This window comes from Larus michahellis, chromosome 1 (genome assembly GCF_964199755.1).
Source record: "Larus michahellis chromosome 1, bLarMic1.1, whole genome shotgun sequence".
NCBI lineage: Eukaryota > Metazoa > Chordata > Aves > Charadriiformes > Laridae > Larus > Larus michahellis.
Genome location: NC_133896.1, coordinates 87394162 through 87418765, shown reverse-complemented (window position 1 = coordinate 87418765; position 24604 = coordinate 87394162). Strand labels below are relative to the sequence as shown.

At 40.4% G+C, this 24604-nt stretch overlaps 1 long non-coding RNA gene across 1 annotated transcript in view; it reads left to right on the top strand.

Annotated features, from left to right (window-relative positions):
* Positions 1-3091: 3091 nt before the first annotated feature.
* The window catches only part of LOC141744446 (uncharacterized), a 104606-nt gene continuing 83093 nt past the window's right edge, over positions 3092-24604 (top strand). Inside the window, exons 1-3 of the long non-coding RNA XR_012587455.1 lie at positions 3092-3687; positions 3782-3890; positions 24206-24389. This is a non-coding gene — a long non-coding RNA (uncharacterized LOC141744446). The remainder of the gene's footprint in view (positions 3688-3781; positions 3891-24205; positions 24390-24604) is intronic.

Here is a 24604-nt window from a genome sequence, read left to right as displayed (position 1 = left end):
CTCCTTTTTTTTTTTTTTTTTCTCTTTCCCCTCCCCTCATGTAGGGCAAATCAAATGCTTGACAACGTTTTTTGTTAGGAAAGCACATAAAAAAATTTTTTGAATATACCAATAACAGAAAAAGTATATATATTTTTATTGCAACAAGGAGATTTCATTGGTTGAGTGAGATGGCGAGATGTGACGCAAAAGGACACTTGGACGGGTAGAAATGCTGATGTATGCCAAAGCAGGCGTACCAAGAAATGCTGTTGCTATGAGAGAAACAGAGGGAGAGAGAGGGAGAGGGAGAGGGAGAGAGAGATCGTGAGAGAGCAAGTTGTGGAGGCCTTATTTTTTCCTTTTTGGCTTCTAGCAGAGACTGCAACATCTCCCGTCTGTAGCAGGGAGGGTTTAGAAGCTTTCGGTGGGTATTTTCATTAGCCTGAGCATTTAGAGGAGGGGAGGAAGACGAGAGGGATGCGGGTCACCTTAGAGTACAAAAGCAATTGGAAAGTAGGAGGCTGTATACACTGAGCCAATGATCTGTGCTATGATAGATATACAAATTAGTACGACAGATGAAGCAGCTTAGCTCATTATCCACCTGATGGTATTAAGACTTACAATTCGAAATTACAAAATTAAAATGCACACACACACAGACGCAGACAGACATATATTTATAATGACCCCACCTTTTCAGCTTATGAATTATCCAGCTGGGATACCGACGTCTCTTGTGTAACATTCTTAAAGAGCTGCAATAAATTCACCTTGTGAGTCCATTAGCCGGGAAAGGGGGAAAATAATTTGCAGGGAAATTTTTTTTTTGTCTCTCTTCTTCGGCAAGGGGGAAAAAAGTTTGTGCTATGAACTTAGCCTAGCAGCTTCTGGAACGTGAGCCAAAAGGGGCAGGAAGTTGTTTTACAATAGCGTTACAGTGATCCGCCACAAATGGAAAAAGCCAAATGTTGGACTCGGCAAAGAGAAAAAATATCCTTCTCCCCCTCGTTTCCCTCCTTCTGCCCCTTACGAGAGAAAAAGAGAAAGGAACGTTGAGCTAGGAGTTCTTTTTCTTTTTTAATTACTTCTTGTAAGTAATGGAAAGATTATCTGACTTGCATATTCCATGGCAAGCACGAGGGAAAGAAGTATCAAAGGGACGTTTAAAAAAATGCACTTGGTAACTAGCAACGGGACTTTTGGCACAATTCCTTGAGTTTGCTTGAGGTTATGGAGGGGGGATGGGAAGAAGAAAAGCAAGTCGACGCAGTACGTTTTCTTTAAAAAAGGGGAGGGAGAACGGAGGAGAAACTATATAAAACTCTTTTTTTTTTTTTTTTTAAAGGAAATGCGCGGTGATCCTCTGAAGCTGAATCCTCAGGCATTTGTGGCCCGTCTTTGCAGTCCGATATGTTTTTTTGTGAGTGTGTGTAAGCGCTCTCAATCAAACAGCAATCATGGCAGCTGTTTTTCTTCCAGCACAGCAGTTGAGCTGTCTCGCCCAAATGCTTATCAGCTTTTGACTCGCTGCCAAGATAGTTATAAGGGCCAAGCAGCCTGAGCTTGGCTGTGCAGCTGGTTTAGAAGTAAGGGCATGAGAAAACAAAATCACCAAGTTTTTTTGTCACATACAGTATTTACTTTTGCAAATATCCATTTGCAGCTCTGCGGCTTTGGGGTTTTTTGGGTTTGAGGTGGGGGTTTTTTTGGTTTTGGTTTGTTTTTTTTTTTTTTCGTGTGCGTGCTGCAGTTTCGTGGTTCTGGCGGGCTGCTTTGCTACAGAGAGACGTCTGGGTACGTGTAAATAGAAAGAAGAGCCCTCTTCTCTCCCTTTTAATCCCGGAAGATATTTCCGTAGGAACTTCTCCCCGCCTTCCCCCCCCCCCCCCCATTAAAAGCTTCATTAACCGCACTGTACTGTCAAGCATATTGCCATAGCGTGGATGCATATGCATTCCAGCGCAGCGCCTTCCCCCCCCCGCCCCCCCGTTGCTCTTTTTTTTTTTCCCTCCCCGGTTTCCCCAGTCCGTCGTCCGTCCCCCCCCCTCCTGCCCCCGGCCGGGCCGTCCCCATCCGAAGCCCCGGGGCGGGGGGGGACCGGAGCGGCTGCCGCTGGCCGGCGGGGCGCTGGGTTCGCGGCGGCGGAGGGAGGGATGGCGGGATGGATAGATAGATGGCTCTGTGTGTCTCTCTGCGTATGATGAAAACGAGCCTGCTCACGCAGGGCCGTGCCTCTCTTTCATCATCAGCTCTAGCCCTCTGCGTTTCGCTAGCTCACGTCCTCCTCCTCCTCCTCTTCCTTAGCCAGATTGCTCCAGTCGCTCACAAGGGGGAGGCTGGACTCTGAAAAAAAAAGGTTGCTGCTGCTGCTGCCGCCGCTCGCATTCCTGCTGCAAGGGCCTCCCCTTCAGACGGCCTTTGCCAGAGCAGAACTTTTAAAAATGCTGCAAATAGGATCTTCTTTTCCCTCTGCTTTATTTAACCCTCCTCTTCCACCGTTTTAAGAACGGGGCTCATTTTCCGTCTCTCCTGCGCTGTGCTCGGCTGTACTGTATATCGCAATGTCGAGGTTAAAGCTCCAAGTGTTTTCCCCTCCGCTGCTCCTTTTCTCTTTCTCTCCTCTCTCTCTTTTTCCTCCGTTAAAGAAATTGATTTCTTTGACTGAGCGATGAATCGGGCTTTGCTAGTTTGTATGCTGTGAGAATGAAGGCTTTTATTTGTGATTTTTCTCCCCCGAGTATCAGTGCACAGTGCTGCTTAGGGAACGAGCTGCTCTCGCTGGCTTTAATAGAAATATATTTTTAATGGCTTTAGGTATCTGCGCCATGTGAAATAGGGCGGATGATATCCCTCTAAACCCCCTTGTAATTTGACCATGGCTGAAATGGAAATATTGGGGGGGAGGGAGGCAGGGGGCTGGGTGTGGGGTAGGGGGTGCAGAGGCTGTTTCGTCCTTGCAAACCTCGCCCCCCCCCCCCCCCCCCCCCCCCCCCCCCCTTTCTCCGCTGAGGAGGGAAAAGGGGATGTGCAGTAAAATGCCGTCTCTGGGACAGGTGCCAGCTCCTAGACAAAAGAAGTAAAATAGGCGGTAAAGGCGGGGGGGGGGAGGAAATTAATAGCCAACAAAAATAGGAATCGAAAATCTCCGAGAGGCAGCACTGGCGAAAGTGATGGTGCCTAGCAGGCCTTTTTGCTGAATATTTTCTTAGCGATGGGTGGAAAGGAGAAAGTTGCAGCATACTTTTTATTCTCGTCTTCTCTGCAGACGTTTGAAAGCGTGAAGGGAGGGTGGAGGGTGCCTTTTTTTTTTCTTTCTCTCCCCCCCACCCCGTCCCCTTCTTTTCCCTCCTTTCTACTGAATTATTCATAGTGTCAGTGGTGAAGCCAGGACTATTAGCATGCATCAGACATGCTGTTTGTCTGTTTGCTAACATTCTTCATTCAAGACTTGTTAACTACCAGACAAGCTTAACACGCTTCTCTTTTTTTTTTTTTTTTTTTTTTTCCCCTCCCCTCTCTCTCCCTCTCCCTCCGTCTCTCTCCCTCCCTCCCCTCGCTTCTCCCTTCCCTTCCCTCCCTTTCATGCCACCCCTCGCAGCCGCCCATTGTTGCTGCCGGGCGGGCGGGCGGGCGCTGGCAGCCGGGGGCAGTTGTGGCAGGGGAGCGGGCGGAGGAGCGGGAGAAGCCGGCGCCGGTTGCTAGGTAAGGACCGCCTTCCCCTCCTCTTCTCAGGCCTTGTGCAAGGGCGAGAAATGCCACCGAGCTCCCTTCAGTGCCTTCTGCCTGCTTTTTCCAGGAGACTGCAGAGCTGCAAGGTGAACACCACCAACCACCACCACCAACCACCACCACCACCACCATCGGCGGCTTCCCCGAGGCTGGCTGGCTTCCCACCCTTGCACAGGGTAAGCTCGCTTTCCCACCGCTTTCCCGGCTTCCCCCCTTGACGTGCCACCAGCGTTTCGTGTTTATGTGCCGCTACCATGGCGTGAGCGGCAAGTCCTTGCCAAGTAGGAAAATTAAGTTTCAGAAACTACATGGGTATCGGCAAATTGGCTCGCGTCTTCCCATTAATTTATTATTAACCAGTACTACGTTATCCGCCCAGCGAGGTTTAGGCTCGTTCAGGATGATCACTTGCTGGCTATTAGGGATGTGATATACTAATATTTGCTATTGTTGCTGGTTTTTAGGTTCTCTTCTCCCTCTCTATCAAGTCTGCCCCTCCCTTCGCTAGTCTGTTTAAAACCAGCAAGCTTCATTTTCTTAGCAGACAAAGGTCGATCACAGCTTTTATTTCTGAATGCAAATGTTCTAGGACTTGTGCCAGTCTTGCCTTCATTGATTACAATATAGCTTTTTTCTTGAATGGCATTTCCCCCTTCCCTTTTTTTTTTTTTTTTTTTTAAATAGAAGGAAGCTCAAGAAAAGAAACAAAGTTGGGCGGTGCAAGTTTTTATATTTATTTAATATTTCAGTAGGTTTGAAACATTATTAAACGTCCATGTGCAGAGCAGTTCTAATGCAGCTGCTAACAAGTACGTAGGGTTTTTTGCCATTTGTGTGCGTATACACGAGGGTACGCGTTCGCATTTCTCAACTAATATTTTTTAAGGTGACTGTATGATGATCTGCAGTAATTGTATCTCATTACAATTATGTTTCCTGATTGTCTTAGCAACGTGAATTTGGACATAAATATTTTCAGGGTTCATACTTAAATTTTATAATACCTGGAATTGTTCAGGATTAGTTTATTATTACCATTTTTATAATATATTTTTAAAATAGTATCTTTGATGGCCTTTAAAGGTCCATAAGTGCCGTAAGTGTATTTTCTTCTTTATCTTTTACATGCGCGCACGGGCACATGCTCACGCACACTCCCACTCTCTTTCTCTTGCTCTTCGGATGTTAATGAAGGAATTTATTTTAAGTATAATACTTAAATATTAGAGTAATGCCATTTATAGATCAAAGTAGCATGTGGATATAGATGTACTGAGTTAGGCACAATTTGGCAGACGGTTATACACTTAAGATTTATTACTACTGTGAAATTGCCAGACCTATTATAATACTGACTTTGTATTCTTTATATAGACAAGTGCATGTGCGAATTAAAAGATCTGGAAATAAATTAATTTTAGAGACACTTATGAGAAAACTAGTCCTTTCATATATATTTGTAAAACAAAATGCTTTCCTCTACACTGAAAAAATGGGACGCTTATGTAAAATATTTTAATCTTTTCCTTTAATTTTATTTATATCCAGGAATTAAAGTAAATAACAAAACAAATCCAAATAAGTTTGGGGTTTTTTTCTCCGCAAAAAACCTCCACAAAATAATCAGAAAATACCTACTGACTTGTACAAAAATAGTTTTAAATTCAGGCCATTGACAGCATTGTATCAAAACCATCTTCGTATTGGCGTTGCATTTGAACTGTTTTATGGCAACATAAACTGAAAAACAACTCATAACTTTAAGTAGTAAAGCAGTATTTATTGGCCGGTCAAGCTCAAAGTGAGTAGAGAATGTTTTAGTGAACTGTGTAGATTAAGAAAGGAATTCAGGAACGTATGGCTTGGTCATAGCTAAGATCAATTTCTTCCAAGTACTTTTTAGAGGCCTGTAGTAGCTGCACAGTACAATGCAAATAAAATACTAGTTGAGGGTTTCAACTTGTAGTAGTTGTTATAAAATCACAAACTGCTAAACACTCCTCACTGAGAAATTTCAGAGTATTCAATGATATTGCCCCTAATGATGCTGTTTATCTAAAGAGGATTTCTTTTTCTTAGGTTGTAATGCTTGTTGGGGATTGTTCTGTTGCTGAGGACTAGCACTTAAAGGAATATAAAATTGCTTCTGGTGTATTAGTTCATTATTTTGTGGTGGCTTGCTAGAAATGATCGCTGTGAAAGTAAAAGAAGCAGAATTGCCTTATTACTGGTTTATTTCACAGTGAGAATTTCTAGAAGTGTGCTGAAAATGAGCATAACAGTGCATAAAGATCACGTGTGTGTTAATTGAAGAAGGATTAAAATCTGTTCATTAGATTGGTGAAATGCAGGTTTTAAATTTAAAATTATTTTTAGTGTGTAACTTGAAATATAACTGCCAGTAGGAATATTCAGCCCTTCAGATGAATGCCTCAGGAATTATGCACATAAGCTAGAGCATTTACATTTTGAAAGTGTTTTGTGCTGGACTGCCAAGATTTTTGTACAAAATGTTTGGTGCATGGAGTGAAAAATTAAAAGCATAGACAATGCTTTGCTTAATTAAAAGAATTTTTTTGTAGCTGGCTAGGATGAAGTTTTGCGTATTTTCAGATAATAATTGAGTGAAACATGGTGAAAATAATGTAAGATGCACTGTTTTTTGCTCCAGACTCCGTCTTTTTCCCCCCACCCCCATCCTCCAAATGGCTTTTTATCCTCCAAAAGGAGATTTAAGGTGTTGCTGATAAATGAACAGTCTATTCTTAAACTCCCACCTAGCTTTCCTAAAAATATGGCTTTCACCAAGCGGTGCTGGGGCAGGGAAAGCGGGGAACATGAGGGAAAGGTACATATGTTCTAGGCCTGTGAGTAATCGGGAGTGCTCGACAGAGAGCACTGTTACGTGCAAGGCAGAGAGCAGCTTGCAAGGAAACAAGGGGAGCGTCGTCCACAGCGTTTTACACAAAATAGGTGGGTTACGATGTGATGGGCCACTTTCCCAGGTAATAAAAGGGACGTGTGGCGTCCTTATTCAGGCTAAACTTTTTGAAATTAATCGGAATTTTGTCTGGGTGAACGCTGCCAGGTTTGGATCAGGTTAAGGGAGATTTTATTGTGGGTAAAGGGAGAGGGAGCAAGGAGGAGGCGGGGAGAAGAAAGGGAAAGGGAATGGAGCAGGAGTCACCACTTTCAGATGTGGGTGCAGTCCGGAGTTCTCGTCTTCGTTGACTGTAGAAGATAACACAAGACTCTAAGGCTGGATTATGTTTTGTGTGGCTGTACTGGTACAGCACTGCCTTCTAGTACATGCCAAGTATTCATAAACATTTTGTAGCAGCTAAGGAGAAATAAAAGGACGGGTGGAAGGAATGCCTTGTTTCATCCAGATTTCTTTTGAAGAAAAAAATTTTTTTCTGGGGGGGAAGGAGGGGTGTAATTCACATCCACTCAGTGTTTGAGCAGCTGCCGTGCAGGCAAAGCGGTTTCACTGTAATCGGCCTTCGTCCGTGTGCCACATATATTCCTGTGGCGTGAGAAACCTCGGCAGGGCCTTCTATCTCCTAGGGCAGCGTTCCAAGTCTCCTGTGCACATGGGTGCTCAAGGTGCAGGCAGGCCTGTGATCGTGACACCTTCCCTCAAGAAAATGGAAATGCGCTCTAATTAGGCATTTTTTTCCTACTAACTGCATCAGTTGCTCGCAGCTTGAAACAGGTGCAGGTAATCAGCCCTCCCTCCTTCTCCCCCTGCGACGGTGGTTGTTGTGGAGGTCTAACATATATATATATATATATATATATATAAAAAAAACAAAGCAATACTGCCATACAGTTTTAATTTTGATTTATGGTGCCTGTACCTATCTGAGAAGAAAAAAAAAATATTTAGAAATATGATTTCTCTTTGTTTCTCAAATAAGACATATGTAGGACATGTTTCTTCATAGTTACATATGTGTTCATATAGCGTCCGCCCTTGTACAGTGCATTTGATTTTTGCAAAGGTAGATATTAATTTATTCAGTGTGCATGCAGCTAGCTAGACTTAGCTGATTGCAGCCAGAAGACAAAAAGTTTAAATCCCTGTAGCCAGCACAATAGACACTCGTAAGTCGAGTGATCCCAGTAGATATAAAATGGCGGGGTGGATGTTTTCAAGTGCACACGCACTTTCGCAAGGCCTGAGTTTATACTACTGTAAACTGTACTGGCTGTGCAAATCTGTACTTGTTTATGCATTTGACTCCGTGCCTGATCCACACTGGGATGAATTCTGTTGAGTTTGATGGGCTCTGGAGCAATCCCCCTCTACCCAGATATTCACTAACGTAGTATGCATGCACATTTGTGGAATCACTAATAAATCTGATCTATAACTTCTCACTAGCAAGCAGACCAATTTGTGATTTTCCAAGGAACAATGCAGAACTTTTTCCGCAGCTATTCCTGCACTCAGGTAGAATATTTTAAATCTCCTAGTGACCCCAGTGCTAGTAGGATTTCATTAAAATTTGACTCACGATCTCCAAACCAGAACATAATTCTGTTTCAGATGCCTTAATTCGTAGGTGGATATGCAGGAATGGAATGCCCAAAATAAGGGCCTTTGCAGACAATCTTTTAAAAATATATACCATCAAATACAAGAATGCATCTTTATGAGTTGCTCTCTGTAAAAACAGTCTTTTTTCACAGAAGATTAGTGTTACCGCTTGTTTAGTAGTTGTGTACTTTTCCCTCTTGCATAGGTTTGAAATTTGCTATGCCGTACCTCTCGAAACAAAGGATCTGATCCAAAGGCCTCTGAAGGTGACAGGGTTTTTTCCATCAACTTCAAATGGGATTTGGATTAAGCCTATATACATAATAGTCCGTAATAATGATCTGACTGCTATAGTGGTTTTCAGGGTCTTCCACAAAACTTCAAAACTCTCATAAAAATTCTCCAGGCGTGATACTCCAAAATACAGGTCTAAGCATTGATCATGTTTTGTTAGTTTGTTTTAAAAAAAGCGTGGAGCCTCCAAAGAGCTTCATCTCACTGATGCTCCAAATGAGAGTTTTATGAATTAAAAGAAGAGTGAATCTTGGTTCCATATTTGGTATGTACTTGATGCCTTACCTTATGCATTCTTTATTTAAATTAGGCAGTCTTTTTGGAAGGACTCCGTAGATTTAAGATGGCAATGTACTACCTACTTATTTTTATACACGTAAGTTTAAATTAACCTCAACTGTCGTATCCTGTTATCTGCCAAGGAAAACATTTAGCTCCTTTGCAATCTCTCTGGAGTTTCAAAGTGATTTGCTCTTTTCAAACTTGTTAAAACACAAACAGAAAAGTAAATTGCTTTGGATACCGACTGAAAACTTTGCAAAGGGGAGGGAAGAGGAGCTAAGGAAAAAATGAATTTATTATTATAATAACCAATATACCTTTATTAAATATTAATTAAGTCATCATTTTCTATAGCCTTTGATTGATTATGTTTGAATTGCTGACTGATATTTTGCAACACTTTAAATCTGAGATACACTTGGCATGTTGCCCATGTATTCAGATACCTGCTTATAGATATGTTTACGATGGCATTCATTGAGCTCCTGAAATTCTTTTTTCAATGTAAGCGGACATTTCCAGAAGGAGAGGGTAGCTTCAATTTTAATAATAAAAGAGTTCACATGCTTTTATAACTACAGGCACAAATATTCTTAGTATGCCAAATTAGAAAAAATGGCATTATTTGAAACTAGTCCTCTTTTCTTTATTTTTCTCTATTTAATTTTTTATTGTTTTAAGTAATTTCAAAAATAGAAAGGTACACTGGAAACAGTTGATCTCAGGAGCTAGGAAACAAGAAGCTGCACCATCAAGTCTATTTATTTTAATGTTGGGGGGGGGCAGGCAGTGGCACTGAGTAGCATAGGGAAATACATGATAGTGTTTTTGTGTTTTACAACCATGGTAGGCCAAGATACTTCACACTGAAGTTAATTCATCAGAGAGAGGTGTCAGATTGAGGGTTCTGTAAAGGTGATACACAAAATACTGATTTTTTTGACCCAAGTTATATTAGTCTTTCTAATACATTACTCACAGTAACTGGTGTTACAGAATCACAATAGGATAGGTGATAGAAAAGACTTTGTTCTGACCAGAAGATAAAACTGTAGAAGAATTCATTTGCATTTTCATCTGCAAGATGTAATAACCATAAAGAAGTTCCAAATTTTTACAAGGTTTTAGATGGACTTGTTTCAGTTCAGGAAGTACTGAGTTGGTGAACACAAAGCTTTGACGTGCGCTTTTAAATGCCTTTGCAATCTTTTAAAAATTAGTCATGTTTTTTATTGGAATTCAGTGTGCAAAAGGGTAGGAAAGTTATTTAATTGCATTCAAGAGATTTTGATCATTGTATTTGTTTTGCTACCCATACACAAAGAGCTCTGGTGTATTTACTTCTACATTTGTATATACAGCAAGTATTATTTTCAAAAGATTTTACTCTTTGATAAACCATTCTGTTTTTTTTCCTTTCTTTTTGATATTTATTTTTCTCTCTGATTGCAGATTTTTTTTTTTTTTTTTTAAAGATAGGAGAGTTCTCATGATATTTTTGTTACCTTTGGCAGATGAGATGCATTGTCTTATTGGTCTATAGGAAACGAAATAGTATATCCAGTCCTGAGTCAGTGGAAAGTCTCCCACAGATATCAGAGAGTTTTGGATTATACTCTTGAACCAAAGTAGCACTCATTTAAAAAACTGATACAGGAAGCCTGACCTCGAATGACTCTTAAAGTGCATTTAAAGAATGTTACATTCTGCATGACCTTATGGACTGACGCGGTTAGTTTTTTACCTTCTTGCTGTGTCTAATTTAAACCAAGGAGTGTCAAGAGTCTTGCTTTCTTGTTTTAAGGGACACAGCATTGGTATTCTTCCTACTCCAGCATGCATTTATGAATTGCAGGGTGCGTGGGAAGGAATTGATCATATCCCAAGACGGATGGAAGCTCTGTTACAGGCCCAAAGGGCATGCACATATAAATTTTGCTGCGGGGGTTCATCGAGGGGTTTGGTTTTGTTTTTAATGCAGTGTGAAATATAGGGGGTTTCTTGTTGCTTAGTTATCATGTGAATAAACCATTTACATCTTTACATTTATTTTTATTAGTAACCATTTTTTAAAATAGTTTTCCAACTCAGTCTGTTATGAAGATAGTTAGTTAGCAGTTTTTTAATGGAAGGTTATACATTTCTCATTCTATAATTATTGTAGAAGGAGGAATTAACATGATCACATGGAAATTTTGTTTCTTAAATGGAGATTTACATTGATGGATTGAAGGTTTAAGGTGCAGATTTACATTTAAATTACATATTACATGACATTTACATTTTAAATTATACTAAAACAATTATTTCTACTGTCTCCTCGGTGCCTTCTGAATGCCTCTATAAAATTATTTCATTTAAAGTATAACCCACTCTACAATATATATGTTTCACGCAGGAGATCAGAGTGGTTTTTTGTATGGATGCACTCCTATTTGGTGTAAATAAAAATGAAGTTGAACGTGTAATATTCACGTGTACACATTTAAGATGCTATTTAGTACTTTATTTGGAGTGGCAATTACTTTCTTCTCTGTAACATAAAATGCTCGCAGGGCGTTGTGTTTAACAGGGTAAAAATGGCATCCGTCAGGTGCTTGTAATTTTGGCCCCAAAATGCTTTCAGGATGCAAAACTTACTGTGTTGCTTAAGGCAAACGGGTGAGGAACGGCACTTGGCTGCAGATACAGCCAGTGGGGAACAAGGTGGTCTCGAGTTTCTCGAAAAAAGAGGACTGATTTGGGAGGGAAAAGCAAACTGAAAGGTGGTTGTGCCTGTTGTAAAGAGCGGGCCAGTCTGGAAGCCCGGAGTGACAATGAAATGGTTGTAACTTTATGAAGATACTTCCATGCTTATGGAAGGTACTGTACGCACATATAGGTACTTGCTTGTGAATGTTTCTGCAGTCTGTGGCACTGCAGTCCGCATCTTGCAATCAGTTTTAGCAAGTTGAAGGAGCTTAGAGTATAAGCGTAATTCTTTTCCCAAAATAGATTTCTTTACACTGTCGGCTGGATATGGCAGTTTTGTACCCACATAAGGTTCTGGGTTGGACACAGAAGCACTAAAATTCCATTATTGTCAAAATAATTGCTTCAAGCCTTTTAACTTTTGATGCCTGCTGCGCTGAGTAGGTGAAAGATTATACATCCGCCTGGTGGTGGATTGAACTTCAGGTGGAAAAGGGGGTGTGCGTGAGCCAGTATCAAATCTCTGAATTTTGTAACTTGTCTTGTCATCTGCGTGTTCCTCCTGAGATACAATCTAACCTAAAATACAGATTAATTGAAGGTTCAGCAGGAAGAGCTAACAAGCTTTTAATCTGTGAAAAAACAGGCCTACGGCCTAACGTCATGTATTAGTTTTAAAGTTGCAAGTAGTGGAAGAACAAACATAAGTGTCTCACAATTCACTTGACATCAAGGGATCAAGTTGAAAAATTACTTTGCCACTACACTTGCAGACTTCGTTACAGCTCCAAATGAGTAGTTTTGAAAAACGCTTGTAATGAAAAGGTTTATCCAGGTGATCAATGGCGGTGTTTCACATCACTGTCTAGTGGGTATTACTTCTCATGGCAATTAAAAAAAAAAAAAAGTAAAGCCATTCTTCACAGAGTGAATTTCATCTCTTTGCACATGACTAGTTCAAGGCCTGCATAGAGTTTAAGTCCCACTCAAACCACTTCAGATAGCTAACAGCTTTTTTATGTCCTTTATGTACTGTGAACTACTGCTGTAGAAGCCGCTGGGAGAAATACTGTATACAAAAAATAATTTTTATTGTGCCATTGAAATCAATGGTGTTAACTAATCAGTATAATCTGCAGTCCCAAGAGTTTCTCTAGTTACTCTTCTATCCTTTAATAGAATATCCTTTAATTTGTAAATTATGTATCTTAGGCATGCTGTTGTCCAGAAATTAGGCCTTGATGAAGTATTTGTATGTGGAAGTTGTGGCGCCCTTGTCTGGAAAAATGAGTAAGAGGTTGGGAGATTCTTTTACACTCAGCCTTGGGTGTAACAGTAAGAGCCTCTTCAAGTTTCCTCCTCCTTCTCTGCCTCAGCACCTCCTCTTGTAAGTTGGAGATAACTCTGGCGTTGCCCATGAGATTTCTTCCACGAGAAACAGTTGATGTCTGAATAGACCACGTACAACACACATGTGGAGAACACTGAGCTGAGAAGGGAGAAGTTGTGGGCTGCTTTGAGATGCTGTGCCTGCAGAATTCGAGGGGTTAAACACCGCTTTGCATAAGGCGGCATCTCATAGTCTAGATCTGTGTTGCAGCTGCTATTCTAGTCCTTGACTTCCTTTGAATGGAGACTTTCACTCATAGCTTTTGGAGGAGACTCCTCTGCCTCCCAAAATTCAGTGGTATTCTTCACCAAACTGGAAGGTTATGTGCTCACTTGCTTACTTGCCATGAGGTTTCTTTCATCATCACTGTCTTGTAAATTAGTCGCTCTGTTTTATGCATTCATAAGTAATAGGAAAGATTGCAACACGCACAGCATCTGCATGGATATAACTCAAATCAAAGTTTAACTCTGATCAGAACAGCTCAATAGAAAGATGCTGTGAAGTTGCCTGGTCTGTGGCCCTTCCAGCTTAGGATTCTGCTGTACGAATAATTAAAATGCAGTATGTCGATGGCATCTTAAGATTGTATGGGGTAGTTAATTAGATCATTGACTAAAAAACAAAACAAAACAAAAAGCTCCAAACCTTTACAGAATACTAAACAATGACCATGGAAACTAAAACTTACAAATCATAACATTTTATGTGCTCCCTGCAGAATAGAGAACTGGGAGGGAGCTTTTAAAAATAAAGGCACTGGCATATTTTAAACCTTTTGTTTGCTGACTCTTTTTTTTTTTTTCTCTGATATTTCCATTCTTTTCAGCCTACTGCTTGCCTGAATGTAGCTGAGTTTAGGATTTATTTCTTTTTACAGCAACCTAGCCTCTGTTTGTACTGAGTTTAGTTTCTAGAAAACAGGCAAGCGTGCCTGGTTCGTGCAGCACTGTCATTGTGTAGCAAATTACAGTCAGCTCAAGTGAGCAGGCTTTCTCAGTCACCCCGTCTCCGATTTTTGTTCTCATCAAGGGCACAGGCACACTGGAGAGTGCCCCAGACACACACGTGATGCGGAGAGTTGGGAAGCAGGCGAGGGTTTGACTGAGCGCAGAGAGCCACACTGGTTCCACCATGTGGACAGCTTCAAGCCAGCTAAAGCCGTGCCGCTTCAGTTACTGCAGGAGGCCAACTGTGTTTTAATGAATACTGTAAAAACCATTTGTTTGGCCGGGTTTTTTTTCCCCCTGCATTTTTAATAAGTGTGCCTATGACAATTGAATCCTACAGATGCTCATGCATAGGACTTACTTTTGCACCCACTGGTAGTCCCAGACTCTGTTGCTTCCATGTCCTCTCCTGCTCCTACCACCGCTTCCCCTCTCCTCTCATCTGCAGCTGTGTGAAAAACAGTGCTTTGAACCCAAAGCGAAAATACAGGAGACCTACAGCCAGAGTTTTCTGAAATGTTTCCTAGTAATCCTCTGCCCAATTTGAGAGCTTTATAGCCTGATTATTAATGGTGCTGAAAATCTTTGGGCAAGTGCTACTGAGCCCCAAGTTATGTTCTATTCTTGCATTTAGGTGTCTCCAGCTGGCTCCTGAGTGGTTGTGGTAACCTGCCTTCTTACATTCTCATTACCTGTGGTGTGAGAACACTTCCCATCCAAGATGTGTGTAGACTTGCTGAGCACCAAGGAGTGTAAGCTAGCCAGGGCAGGCAGTTTCCCCTCTTCAGTTTGCAGTATCGTTTGAGATCAAATGGGAGAAATTAGTGTGATAAACCTGAGGAGAAAAAGAGAAGGGACAGACGTTCTAGTTTGGACTGTTAAGTTGGGCAGGGTTTGTAACTATCTAAATGGAGTAAGTGCTCCAGGTTTTTTCGTGCTCTTTGCACAAGATTTCAAAACTTCTGTGTTTGATTTTTGGGGTTTCACCACTTTTTCTTTTACTCTTAGGTCAATTCACATCCAGTCTTTCCAAAATTACTGCTAGGCAAGGCTATGGTTCCAAGCATTGTTTTGGCCGGTGCATCTCCTGTGTAGTCAGTACCTGCCTTTGCCTGATGCTCAGATCAGGGAGGAAGGCAAAATGAGAAATTCCCCTCTCCTTCAGCTCGGTAAACGGTACGCTCAAAATAATGAGTAAGTTTTGGCACACTGAAGCAAAGACCTGGGAACTCATCGTGTCACAGATGAACTGACATGTTTTGAACGCACTTCTTGAGAAACAGAGGTGTTGATTGCTCCAGGAGTTCATTGTCAGAGATAATGAGATCTGCAAGTACATTGCAAATCTTCGTTAGGAAGAAAATCAATAGTAAAACAATGTTTCAATCTGTAGTCTCAGTAAGTCATTTGCTTTTTTAAATCTGATTCTTCTCAGAGGTGAAAACTTCTCTCTTGGTGTTCTATTGAAACACGGTATTTGAATAATAAGTCAGTGTTGGGAGAATTTTTGTTTTGTTTTTGTAAGAAGCCCGTCCAATAACTCCCCAAACTCTTCACAGCTATTTTCTTTGTCTCTGATTTTTAAAGAATGGGAAGTTTTACAAGATACATTTTAATTTTTACCTCGCAATCAGTAAAAGATTTCTCTTTAGCATGGAAAATACACATTACAGACTGTGTTTAACTGGAAGCCAATTTTTTTTTAGTCCATATTTTATGAATAAATTACTATTATTGCTTATTCTTACTGTGGATGTATTGCTACAAATAATTCAGTGAATTGTACCTCTGTAGGAGTTTTGCAAAGAGTAATGCCATGAAGCATTAAACCTCTCCCTAAAAATATCTGGGCACTGAAAAACAGTAATGACATAAAAAAAAATAATTTGAGAAACAGAGAAAAAAAAATCAAGACAGCTGGGTGAAACACGTCTTTCTGTTGATTTAAGAGTTCATATTTTATTTTGTCTAGCAAACAACACGCATTTTTTTCTTTTTAGGAAATAAAAATGCATCGTTTTGACTTCCAATTTGAAAAAACAGAAGCCCTGAGTTTACATATTCCACACAGTTTCATTTTTCAGTAGTATTTTAATTTTGTGTTTGTGTCTCATATTTTAAATTTAAATTTCAATGTTGAAATGAGTTGCTCTTGTAAATTATTCTTCAAAAAGGAGAAAAAGATGTATTTCAGTTCAGATGCGTAAAGTAAGCAACATGACTCCGTGGCTGCTTCTGATGAAGGAAAAAGCACGATACCTTCTGTAGTTGCAGCATCAGACCCTGAGTGGTTGTCTGTGTAGTAGCATTGCATTAGTGCAAACATTGTCGGCGCTGTACTTTTTAGCAGGCTTCTGTTGTGTCAAAAGGTGAGAGAGGCTTCTATAAATAACTGTGATTGATTGTATTGTAGCTAGTGGTTGTTTTGGAGTTACTACAGAAGTCAGTATGCTTTGGGGTTTTTTTCTTCCATCTTAAATAGCATGGAATGCTTTACGGTTTAGTATACCTTTATTTAATTTGTCTCATCTGTGACACAGTCTCTTCTAAAGAGCTCAAGCTTCAGATTAAAACGTAGTTCTCAGGCAGAAAGGAACTGTAGTAAAAGTAGTTGTACTACTAGTTCATCCTATGATTAATAGCAAGACTTGCTTAGAAGTTAGTCTTTGATTTCCTCTGTTTAATTGTAGCCCTAAGTGAAATGGGTTTTTGATTTATAGAAAATGCAAAATTGGGTACAGAAAGTTTTGAATTACAGTAACAGTAAAAAATTTCCCACAATAATCATCCCATATTGTTTCAATTCAAAAGAGCTAAGGCTTGATTTGTGTGGGAAAGAACCCATAGCAGCCAAGTTCCACATTTGAAACTGGGGAGAGGGGAGGATCAATTACCCTCTTTTGAGGGTATAAAAATATGCCTGAACTCACTATGTAATACTTTTATCATCTGTTCCCTCTCTGGAAGGGTGCATGCTAATTAATTAATTTAGAATAACTATTTTCTTACATGGATACCGTGTAAAAGTAAGTAGAAAAATTGCGTTAGGATATACAAGAACATTGGCAAAAAACCCAGAAACTTTAGGAAAAGTGATGGCTTGTAATCATGATTGAAAATGAATCTCTATTTTTTTATGTAATATTTGCATTATACAGAATGGTTCAGTATACTGTTAAAGCTTTAATAATCATATTTTTAATAACAGTAGTTTAATTCCTAAACTACTTTTTGGAAGTTCTGCATGGCTGATCTTGGTTTTGCTTCACCATGTTTATGTTGACTTTTTCTTTCATTATACCGCAATCACTATGTATGTTTACAGCACTAATCCTAGATGTTGATATTCTAGATAGTTAAAATATATTCGGTATCATTGATGCTATTCTTGGGGAAACAACTTTGCTTTAACAGAGCGAGACTAAATTCTGCTCTGTTTACAAGGATAAATGCTGAAAAGCATTATTCTGACCCATGGAGGTTTATATCGGTGTTCCTGAGAATATGTGAGTTTTGGCCTTTCATATTTGCTCTTTTGTGTACCAAAACACAGTTAAAAGTAATTTTGAAAATAATAATGCCGTTGTTATTCTCTTGGCCAACTTGCTGATTTTTAAAATCCTGCTTCACAGTCTCTCCTCACATAGTTTTTACTTAGAACATACTGAGTTTACAGTTTGAATATAAAATGCTGCTTGTATTCCATTTGATTTGGCATGAGCAAAATTCAAAATCTAAACATAAAGCGTAGTATTGATCCATGTATAAGCATTTTCAAATTGTACTGCACTTCTTGGATAATTTATTGTAGTAGCATTTTAAAGTCAGGTAAGCTCTGCTTTTGTGCTATAGTCTGACAGTTTAATCAAGATACAAATTTAGAAACAAATCAGCACTGTCTTTTATATAGTGCCTCTAAACCCATGGTAATTGGTACCAGACCTTGGTAAAAGGAAAGGATCGCCGTTTCATGCTACCAATACCAGTGGGTGTTGCTCCACAGCTGCATCATATAAGAAGAGAAGATGCAAGAAAAATTAAAGGATCCCCACATGCATTTTTCTGTAATATACCTTTTCCAGAGTACGAGGTTGATGGAAAATTCCCTTGAATTCAGCGTGTTAGCCTGCTGTAAATAGTGCCATATGTTCTGCATGCTTTAACTCTTACCTTTTGATAGCACTGGACATTTTTTAAGCCAGTTTTCTTTACTTTGTCGTTTTAAAACATTAAGAAAAAATAAAAAAGCCTCTACGTAACAAAATCAGAACAGGGAGAGTGGAATAAAAGTGCTGCTGGTGCATTTGGATTATACTGATGTAAGCTGTCTAACTTGGGACCCTTGACAAAGGCCTGTTTCGGGTAGTTTTGTCACGTCAGAACGTACCTTGCAATACGAGCTGCAGCGCAGGTTACGTTCCCGCTCGCTTGGCGTTTCGAGGATTCATGCTCAGCTAGAGCATATACGAGCTATAGACTGAGGCTGTACGCTCTGGCAGCACAGATGGAGTATTCTGTCATTAGGACTGTTTGTTGCCTGTTGGAACACACAGCATATTTCTACCGTGGCATCAACAGTTTCTAAGAACTGAGGTCAAAATAAACAGGTTGCAGTTGGATGCAGGAACAGTCTGGGAAACAACTTAAAATTCCCTGCTTAGGCATGAGCGTATTTCTAGATACGTGGATAAAAAGGCATTTTTATAGCAAGGACTCGTCTTAATTTATGCTAGCGTATGCAGATTAGCATAGATTTGTAGGGGTGCGGTTAGTAAATTTTCTACGGATATTGGCATGCATATGCAAAATTGACCTTATTTTAAATAAATAAGCAAATTTAAGCACAATAATCTTGCACTGTTTCTCCCAGTATTTGTAATACTTTAGCAAAGTGAAAGTGATGTCATCGTGCACATTTAAAAAAAATATACATATTTTAATTAGCCTTCAGTCTTCTCTGCAAGAGTGGATGTCAGTAATTGCCTTGGTGCACGCAGCCCGTTTGAAGTTGGTAGGACTCTTTACAGGAGTAAAGCTCGAGCGCTGACAGACAAGCTCTGGCAAACCTCCTTGAACTGGTTTAAGTTGCTGCTGCCCCAAACTCCCTGCTCCACCCTTTTACTGAGGATTAGTTCTTCCTCAGCAAAATTTCCAGGAGGGGACGTGTGCCCACACCTTAGCTGCTTCGTTGCAAAACCCCCAGGTTCAGCTCAAACCCTTCCGGAGTGCATCACCTTTCTGCTAAGCTGCTGGAGCGTGCCTTAGGTCTGTGTGTGCTGACTCAGCACGGAGAGCCAGGATCTCCAGCAGCTAGGTGGAGCAGACCTCTGGGAAAAGTGACTTCAGCTTGTGACGGCAAGGCTCACCAGGGCTCAAATGTCAGTGCCCTTCCATCATGGGTAAGTATGTACAGGAACGGCCCACATACAGGCTCAAATTCCAGGTGAAATCCTGGCCCCGGAGAGGCAGGCAGGGTTTGATCCAGGGATATCGGTGAAACCAGGGTTTAATGTGCAGTGTTTAAAAAGCCAGCAAATTTTTACATAACGGGACAAATCCTTGCGGTGGTTCTGGCTTGAATAGAGACGCAAATAGATTTGCTCCCTGACAGAATCAGCAACAGTCACTTCGAAAGGCTTACTCATATTTACCTAGTCACAGTTCATTTATAGCTAATGTAACTGTCTCCTGTTTATTGAACTGCAAACACGTAAATGTAGAGCAAGCTGCTAGAAGTTAGAAAATGTTCTCACAGGGATTTTTTCGGTGGGAGGGTTAAATGTAACTCAAGTTTCAGTGGTTACAATTAAAAAACAAGGTTGTTTTTTCCTGTTCAGAAGTGAAACATTATGGAGCTGTATGGCATGCATAATAGTACATAGCTAATACGGACGTGTGTAGTGGTAGTAGTGAAAAGCGGTGTCAAGAGAATTAAGAAAATTTCTATGACTAATATGGAAAGATCTGTTTAATTCTTTAAAAGAAAGAGTAAATAGGAAAGCCTCCCCAAATTCTTTGTTGCTACCAGTTTACTGCCGTTGCCATTCTTAACTTCCCATGTCATGAGGAGTTCAGTGGTCTACATTAAAATGAGAGTAATAACATTATCACCCCTCCTTACCTTCTATATGCTCCTTCTACCACCGTGCCGGGGAGAGAGCGCTCCTAGAAAACTGGTTTTTATGGGCTGAGCTTTTTCTTTTCACCAGGTTTTCTTTGTTCTTGTTGCCTTTCTCCATATACCCCTACACGCAGTATGTTTGTAACAACATTTTGGGGTTTTTTTTGCGTCCTTTACAACGACAGGTCTTGCATATACTTCTTCATCCTAATCCACCACCTCTTTCCTACTCACAAATGACTTCTGAGTCTCAAGCTCTTCACTGACTGTGAATGCAGCTGGGAACACTGCTTCCCCCCCTGCCACCCGCCCTTCTTTTAAGTTGGCTCTCGGAGCCCACCGCAGATGGTCTGTACCTCATACATAATAAAGATATTTTTTTTTTCTTCTGAGGCAGGTTTCTATGACTGTTTAAGAGGCAGACATGCTGGCAGGCTTAGACCTGTGTTTTTATATTTTTTCCTAAGTGAGCCTTGAGGGGCTTGTTTGCCATAGTTTGGAACCCCTTAATAGCTTATGGAGCTCGGTAATATCTTGGTGCCGGGAGTGGGAACCTGATTTGTCCACTTGATCTTTTCTTAGGAAAAATTATATACGTTAACAAAATGAAGTTAGGGCACAGCTGTACAAGAAAAAGAAACTAAGCAAAAGCACTCCAGGAACTGATGAAAATCGGTTGCTTGTGGAAGGTGGTCTTCTAACAAAAGTATAGCAGGTTTGTGCTAACTGTGTCTTAGAAGTGCTTTGGGGTGGCCTGTTATAACTATGTATTTCTTACTACTCATAATAAGGGTTTTTTTCAGTGAGTTAACCGTATACTATTTTTGGACTTGAATGATAATTCCAATAACCAAAATGTACCCAGGGCCTTGTGTAAGAGCCAAACGAGCGTTTTCAAATGTCAGATGGTTGAAGTTCTAGGTAGCTCAACACTCTCGCTTCCCAGTTCCTTCGTGTATTGTCGTATTTATAATGCTCTGTATTATAGTAGTCATAAAAACAGGTACATGTGTGGAGGTCTATTTCATGGGCCTTGCTGTGCATGTGCTTTGATTTTCTGTTATGCCTGGAAGCTGCCTGCCTGCACAGGGCTGTTCTTGATTTCAGCAGTATGCTTTGGGAGCTGAAAATGTAGAACACATGCAGGAAAAAAATAATGGAAATACATTTATACCAGCAGTTTTAGCAACTGACTTGACCCCCATGAGAAAGGATATTCAAGGTCAGATATGGGGTTGTATTTTTTGAAAAGATAAGGAAAAAATGTCCTGACTAAGTTGGATTTTGTTCATGATGAGGAAAAATTTTTACAGATATTTCATTCCTTCCCTGTTTTGCATGTTGATACTGCAGGAGGGTTACTCATTCGGTAGTAACAATTACCATGACAAATCGGTTCATGGATTTCAGAGTATTTGCTAAAATACTTTGGGATTCAAGTGCCTGAAAGAATTGTTGGCTCTTCGAGAAAAAACGCACTGGTGTCAGAGAAGACAGTCTTGTGGGGCCTGAAAGGTGTCATAGTGAGGACTCTAATGAATGAACAGAACAAATAAAATCTTGTGAGAGGGGACTAGCTCCAGAAAACATGCCATTTAGGCAGCAACAATCAGCAACACAGAATGATCATAGGATCAGGCTCCAGGTTGGAAGGAACCTCAGGAGGTGTCTAGTCCAACCTCCTGCTCAAAGCAGGGTCAGCTGCAAGATGAGACCAGTTTCCTCAGGGTTTCATCCAGTTGGGTCATGAAAGCCTCCAAGCATGGAGACTGCACAACCTCTCTGTGTAGCCTCTTCCATTGCATAACTGACCTCATGGCAGAAAAGTTTTTCCTTATTTCCAGCCTGAGCCTCTCACATTTCAACTTATGTCTGTTGTCTCTTGTTTTCCCACCACACCCCACTGTGAACAACCTGGCTCTGACTTCTCAATAACCTGCCCTCAGGTGTGGAAAGGCTATCACCAAAGCCTTCTCTTCCCCAGGCTGAGCAAGCTCGGTTCCTTTAGCCTGTTCTCACAGGGGTGATGCTCCAGACCCCTGAGTGTCTTGGGGTCCTCCTCCTTAACCTGTCTACCTTGCGGTAGCGCTCAGCAAGCTGATGTGTGATGCAGGAGGCCTATCCAGATGTTGCTGGGGCTATCACATGCAGGTCCACGTGGTGGTTGTAGCCAGGACAGGCTTGGTGGCTGCACGTGAGCCGTGCTGCTCTCTCCAAGCTTGTCTAAGGTATATGGGTATTTTTGCTGACCATCAGCTAGAACCACTGCCAGGAGCTGACACTGTTGGTTGGCCTGGCCGTGGCCCTCACAGCGGATTCCTGGGTTGATAGTGTGGCATTACTAATTTCAGGTATTAATTTAGAAAAATATTAGCCTGGATTGAAAAATCATGACATAGGTTAAATGCTATGAGATGCTAGAACGCTGTAGAGTTTCTTTTACTTTGCTGCATGGTTTTTGAGCTGCTGAGATACACATTTTAAGTATAAAACACGAGGGTTAGAGATATACTTAGTCTTAAAAATTGTTAAGTGTCTTGTAATTGCATAACTGCAGCAGCCAAGGCTTTAAGAACAATACTGAATATCATGAAATTTGTGATTTGATTTTAAAATTAAGCAACCTTGATAAGATCAAGAGTCTGTTGCTTTTGTAAAGCAAATGTTCATCTAAGAAGGTTTTTTTCAAATAGTGAACCATGGCTGTAAAGTTCTAAAATGATAGCTGCTATTATGTGCTCATCTGCTTGGCACAGTAATTAAAGTATACATTAATGCTCTGAGACATGCTTTTGGAAGTATGGATTGAAATTAATCACGCTGCCACTATATAAATTGCTTGCTGAGTACAACAGCATATATGTTTCTATAGAAATTTGTATGTTTCTGTATTCTACATGGGTACAGTTAAATTTAATATTTCATATATTTAATTTTATTACATATAATTTAAATATAAAAATACATTTAATTTTATTAAACACACGTCGGGTTTTGTTTACATATTTAACCTGTCCGGGACAAGCATTTTTAAATATGTAAATCTTGCACTGTAATAACCACTAAAGTTTAAACTGTCAAGATGCTCAAATACTGCTCGAGGAGCCTTTGGGCTGCCCGCACACGTCTGTGTGAGCAGGGCGACAGGAATTCCTGCCTCTGCAAGGTTCGAATCATCCAACATGACTGGTTTCCAGAAATACACTGCAGATGGAGATGAGTCTCTTGCCGCACACCAGGCTTGGCCCCTCTCGCAAACTGCAGAACGGATTTTTAGCGAGAGACAAGCTTTGTGGGGGAGGCCCTTCTCTGGTTAAAAAGCATGATAATTCTTCAGCCGTTAATTGGGTTTATCTTAGATTTAAGCTTGCAACATTGATTCCATCTCTGGCTTCCTGAACACTGTGCAGTGTCCTTAGGAAATCTCCGGTGTGAGTTTCCAGGCTGTACAGTTACAGAGTTACTCTTCATACTAGAAAACCTTTGTAATAAATAATCCGCAAGATGTTTGAGAAACCGTTAATGTTACTCCTGTACTGGCCAATTCATCAGATCAGGTTTACTCTGTTATTTTACAGTCTACGTGACTTGTAAGTCAAAAAGCAGGTGCCCGTCCTTTTCACGTCGCTGAAATGCATGCGGCGTACTGTTCAAAACAATGCTGCTGTCCTGCTTTACAATGCAGATAACTTCTTTTCTTTTACAGTTTGTCTCACTGTATAGAGAGCAGTTGGAAATATATGTGCACGCTGCTCGATCTGTTGCTTTTTCCTCGTGGTACAGTGCAGTCTCCTGACAAAGAGTGTCATTCTGTGCAGTGCGATCACAAAGCTAATGGATTAAGATAGAGAAGTATCTAGCAGCGTGTTGATAAAAAGACTAAAATCGATGTATGGGGAGTTGTTTGAGAAGATAAAATGTGTGCACTAAAAATGCCTCCTTCCCTGCCTACACTCTGATATAGGACCCGATTTTTAAAAATTGAGGTTTCTGTAAAACTTTGATTTTTAGACTCACAATTCTGTACATACCTCTGTATGTTTGAGATCTAAATGCAGCGTTCAGACATCCTTTCTTTTACAGCTAATATTGATGATCCTGCCCAAGAGTTACAAAAGCAGAAAAAAGAAAACCCTTACAGATATTTGCTGCTTCAGTTGATACATATTTACGTTTCTGCATGGTGAAAGATTTTATCTTTTTTTTAATTATTTTTCCAGTGTATCAGCCTGGATGTAGTCTTCCTGTAAGGAGTGTGAAATTTGCAGCAGAAGAATTACAGTTTAACACTGAAAAAGCTCTTCCTGATCTGAACCATCGTTCAAAATGCAGGATGAAAGTAGACAAATACGTTTTCTATCACATTGTCTGCAGGACTTCTAGAAGATTCTTCTGAAACTTGGGGTAAGATTAAAAAAAAAGAACAAACAACTTAGTTGTAAAGTAGAAGCTGACATGAACCGTGCAGGTGTAATTCTAGGGCAGGGAAGATACTGTTTGTGCATTGGCCTCTGTGCTGAAATGTCTATAGGAGCAATTCCATTTAAGAAAATTTCAATGCAATATTTGTTCAAATAATGAAAACAGAAACAACAAGCCCAAGGGTATTACTAGGATTA